The sequence below is a fragment of the Chrysochloris asiatica genome, unplaced genomic scaffold (genome assembly GCF_000296735.1).
Source record: "Chrysochloris asiatica unplaced genomic scaffold, ChrAsi1.0 scaffold00545, whole genome shotgun sequence".
NCBI classification, from domain to species: domain Eukaryota; kingdom Metazoa; phylum Chordata; class Mammalia; order Afrosoricida; family Chrysochloridae; genus Chrysochloris; species Chrysochloris asiatica.
This window is the reverse complement of record NW_006409063.1, coordinates 435,911-441,229: the sequence shown is the minus strand read 5'-3', so window position 1 is coordinate 441,229 and position 5,319 is coordinate 435,911. Positions and strand designations below refer to the sequence as shown.

The following is a 5,319-nucleotide window of genomic DNA, read 5'->3' as shown; positions in this document are numbered from 1 at the left end:
AAAAAAAAAAAAAAGCTGTTGACAGATGGACAAACTGTATTGAAAAGCAAGGAGACGGCTGCAACTAGTGCCCATGTTGCCAGTGCTCTGGTGGGCATGCTCGGCGTGTTGTTTCCTGTCCTCTGCCCTTCATGACTGCAGCTTTGGCCTTTGATCTTATCTGGTCCTTCCATGGTTCCCAGTTTGTAAGAGTTACAGAAAGATCTGGAAGAGGTAAATGTGTTACTGGAAAAGGTCACTAGAGAAAGAGTATGTGATGCCCTTACAGGTGAGAAAGCCAAGATTGAGACAGAAACCAAGAAGGAGCTGCTGGGCAACTTAGATCTTCGCTACCCAAAATGGGGGGCTACAAAGGGACAAAGACTGGCTTACAAGCTTTCAAGAGGGAGTCTAGTTTCAGAGGTTGCGGGGTAAGGTAGAACCTCCACTGAGTGTTTTCCAACCTGTCTGGACAGGGCTGGTGAAAGGAGATGGGGATAAGACTCTTGGGTTTCAATAGTGAATAATTGCTATCAGGACTGATTGTGAGTGTTGCAAATGTAAAGGTAGACATTTTGTAACAAAAGGAGGGGAGTGGTTTTGTCTTGCATTCCAGGAGTGGAGGACCCTGGGACCATCAACGAAGAAAAGCCGAGTGCAGGACCCTATCCAGAGAAGCAGTGATACAAGAGATGGAGACAGAGATGTTGATGTGGAGAGATGGAGTGGCTAGGGACTCTGTTCTCAGGGAGGGAGAGGGGCTTGTACATTGACAGCCAGGGGGCGGACTTGCGGGTGTACCCTTTGGTTGTTTGAATGGTTGTATATTCCTGGGTGCTTCAGTGTACATCAAAAAATAAAAATAAAAATAAATGAGCTGCAACAGAAATCACTGGGGAAAACAGACAATGAGAAGCCAGCAGCATTGAAATTGCTCCCATTTCAATGGGATATGCAGTGAAAATCAGTTAATTATTGATAGGATCAGTTAGAGAAGTTTGTGAAAATGTACATCATCGTAACTGGAGTCCATCAAATCCCCACTGAGATTGTGCAGGTGCATTTCACAGAAAGGTCAGTTGATCTTCTGGTAAAGAACCTAAATGGGAACCTAAATGGGAAGAGTTACTCCATGATCGTTAACAGCGTTTTGAAACCCATCTCTGTGGAAGGCAGTTCAATAAAAGTCAAGACAGATACAGTCCTTCTCTTGTGTAAAAAGAAAGCTAAAAACACATGGTGGTACTATCTAACTCAGGTTGAAAAAAAATGCAAAGAGACAGAAAAGCCTTCCTATGCCACAGAAAGGGATGCTAGTGAGGGATTAATGAATGTCCTAAAAAAATATTTATAAAGATGGAGATGACAATATGAAGTGAACCATTAATGAAGCTTGGGCAGAATCAAGAGTCAAAGGAGATAACAGTATTTTGAGACTTCTTAAGATCATTTTGAGAATTGTGATATGGCAAACTGTTGTTTCAAATAAGGGACTGTTGGTGAGAGGCACAAGTAAAATATGACATATCATATTACTCAGCCTTTTTCTAAATAAAAGCAGTGAATTCTCCATTTCCTACTGGAAATAAAATATGCTTATTAAACACTTTCTCCAAAAAAAAAAAAGAAAAGAAAAGAAAGAAGATTATGCCAAACATTTATACATTTGCCTTTTCTAAAAGTTGATTATAATAAATTCTACAACCATAGTGCAGATAATTTTTGACTCATCCTCATAGATGGCTTCTGATGCCACTTGTTGTTGTTGTTGTTGTTGTTAAGCGCCATCGAGTCGGTTCCGACCCTGCATAGGGTTTCCAAGGAGCAACTGGTGATCTTATAGTTCAAACGGCTTTGCAGTCGGGTGCATTAACCCACAGCGCCACACACTAGTACATCACAATTTCTTTTTGAAGTGTTCAAAATACATATTCTCTTATTTCTATCCTTAGCAAGAATTTTCCCACAACTCTTGGCACTGAGAAACAAGGATCTGAGAGGCAAGACAGGACCTGACCTCTATAGTAACAAAGAAATAAGGGGAAAGAGGTGGTGACCACATAGGCAACTCTACTTTTTTTTCCCCTCTGACTACTAGAATTACCAGCTGCTCCTTGGAAACCCTATACAGGGTCACTATGGGTCAGATTCAACTCGACGGCACTTAACAACAACAACAACTAGAGTTAGACTAGACTCAAATGAGAAAAGAGAGATTTACAGGCTTACTTGATTTTATTGAATCATAGGCTTGATAAAATGCACCCAACAGTCAAAGGTCTGTGCTGGAAAATTCAGTGAGGACCTGGAATGGACTAGGCTCAAGGTGTATGGCAATGCTGGGAGGGCAGAGTACTCAGGGAGGTGGGGGGTGGGGGGGGTGGAGTGTAGGCAAGAGAAAAGCCAAGAAAGTCTGACCAGCCTTGAGCAGTTCCCAGCATTTGATTCCAAATGCACCCCATATTCACTGGCTGTGAAGCCATACTCACTCTGTTCCCTAATCTGCAAAATGGGGCAACACTCCAGTCACAAGGAGATCCAGAGAATCACACACAATGCCCCCACAGTAGCTAGCTGACTGTTCTCATTACATTATGGCAGAGGGCTAACAAGCACAAATTGCCAGTGGAACACTGGTGCAGGCTCAGCAGATGTTAGAAGACCACACTCTACAATGGATGGAGTTCTGAATGGCCCCACATAGCCAGTCCAGACACCTGGAACACTCATACTGCCTAGTCTTCACTGTTCAGAACTTTTCCCAACCACCTCCCAGAACTCCTGGTCAAAATCCCCACTCCCCCGGGATTTCACTACTTAAAAAAAAAAAAAAAAATCTACAAAACTAAATTATCTCTAATTAAAGAGTGTCAGAGGATGGTTTTAAAAAGCAGGGACCTTCTGTCGTTTCTTCATACTCTAAACCATTTGTCCTTTCTTCATCTCCCAGGGAGAAGGCTATGTTCAAACGACCTCCCTAGGGTTACCCATCCTGCATGTCCACCCCACATCAACTCAAGGAGGACAAGCAGAAGTCAGATTTCTCTCAATATAAAGATAGCACTTTCCAAGTTCCAAGACCTCCAAAATGAAAAGACAAGGTCTGGAGTTAAATTCAAAAAATGCACTAATTCTGGGTTTTCATTTTGGCAAATATGCTACAGCAATGTAGGAGCTCAACACTAGAGATATTAAGTGAGGAAACTGTACCATCTTTACAACTTTTCTGGAAATCTAAAATGATTCCAAAGTAGAAAGTTTCTTTAAACCCTCAAAAGACTACATATACATTATTCAGATGAGTAGTCAGGTCCAGCCAGCTGTTCGTAAGAGTTCTGAATAGGCCAACTGCTAGGCTACCTGCTGTGCCCTTGGTCCTGACCCTGAAGCATCCCCACTTTCTAAAAGATAATCCCACACAGAGAGAAGACATCTTAGCCCTATGGATGCAGGGGGTTGAGCCCAGGGGTCTTGGAGCGCCACAGCATCAGCATCAACATTCCTGCAACATGCCATTTCTGCTTCCCAAGAACCCACAGTGGGGGTGGCGATATGGCATGATTACAGGGGCAAAATAACACTGGATTGAGTACAACTCCAGCACAGGGCAGGTGTTCAGTAAATAGGTTATAGGGACAGACATGTAGGAGAGCAAAGCAGACCCTAGAGCAGGGGCAGGAGAGGGGAGAGGCAAGTTGTTCAGGTGAAGCACCTGGAAAAGTTCCCAGGGAAGAAAAGCCTTATCTTGCTAGGAGTTTGGGGGAGTGAAGAGCCTGGATCGTGCGGTGCGTGAGTAGACAAATTCTGGGTAAGGAAAGAGCAGAAAATGCTTAGGACTGGGAAATTGTTGTAATCCATGACCATTAACATCTAAACTGAAACTCGAGAATTCCGCCCATATTTTGGACATCAACGATGTCAATCAAAGATCAGTGCAGGAGGTGATTTTTGCGCTCAGGTTTGTTCCACCTTCAACAGATCCTGGAGCCACAAGTGGTGAACATAGATAAATTCACATGGAATAATGGGATGTTCCTCAATGGAGTTAACTTGAAACCCCTTTCCCCCTTTTGAAGACGTCTTTGGTCCTCATTTCCTTTAATCAACTGTGACCTTTTTCTTTTACAAGACAAAAATCGATACTCGTTGAGCATCTACTTCTTTCTGTCTAAATCTTTCCAACCCCGAGTGGAGGGAGGAGCAAGGACTCAAACACATCCAAAATTAAGCTTTCTGGTCCGTTTCCTAAACCCAGTGAAGCCAATAAAACAAAGCGAGAACCCTACCCAGCGGGCCGTGGCCCAGCCTGGAGACCCCCTGGGACGCCCAACAGGTGCCCCCGCGCGCCCCACTCGACACCGCCCGCCGGGTTACTCACTGCCGCCCGGTCCGCGCCCGGCGTGCACGCCCATCAGTCCGGCCCGGTCAGTGCAACCCGGCTCTGGCGGCCCCCGGCGCAGCCCGGGACACGCTGCGGCCGTTGGGGGGTCCGTGGGACATGCGGCAACCCCCCGCCTAGCTCAGCCTTTGTTTTGGAGCCGGGGCCCCGCAGCCGCCGTTAACTGCCTAAGGGTGCCGTCGGCCAATCAGCGCGCGGCGGTCCCCGCGCCCCGCCCGCGCCCTCGCCCCTAGCCCAGTGCCCGATCCCGCGCGCCGGAGGCGGGACACGGTGGGTAGGGGAGCGGTAAGGGGGCGGAACGCCACGCTCTTATTGGCCGGAGGCGCCAGGTGGCCTCGAATCCGGCCAGTAAAGACGGAGGGGTGGGCACTCGGGGGACAACAGGCGCGCGCCGGGCTCGCCAAAGAGCACATCGCGCAGGCGCGGGCCAGCTTAGGCTGGAGTGTCCTTGTCTCCTGGGGCTTCTCCGGCTGTGGGAACCCTGAGCTTCTGGAACCCTTTGGCCACTCGTTCGTCACGGCGCATATCGGCCCGAGGACCGGCCAGTTGACCCGTGCCACCACAGCTAGAGGACCGTCCTTTCGGAACCCAACTTGGGGAGCCCCGGAGGACCCTCTTCGACCAGATCCTCCGAGTTGGAGGTTCTCCGCGGTCTCCGGTCTGGCAACCTCTGCAAGCGGCTCCTAGAGACCTCCTCACCAGAGAACATTTGCATCTGCACCCCAGCTCAGCGCTTCAACCCCCATCCTCTGGGAAACATTTTCTACGCCTCTACTCCTTGACACTTAACAACTCCTTGAAAAATGAGCCTCTGGTAGCGTTGTTGTGAAGTGCCGTCGAGTCGGTTCCGACCCATAGCGACCCTGAATAGGGTTTCCGAGGCTGTAAATCTTTACGGGAGCAGATCGCCTCATCTTTCTCCCGCGGAGCAGCTGGTAGTT

The 5,319-nt window shown here is 47.8% G+C and overlaps 1 pseudogene; it reads left to right on the top strand.

The window, feature by feature from the left end:
• The first annotated feature begins 171 nt into the window (after positions 1 to 171).
• On the top strand, positions 172 to 5,065 carry LOC102819126 (annotated as a pseudogene).
• Positions 5,066 to 5,319: the final 254 nt, after the last annotated feature.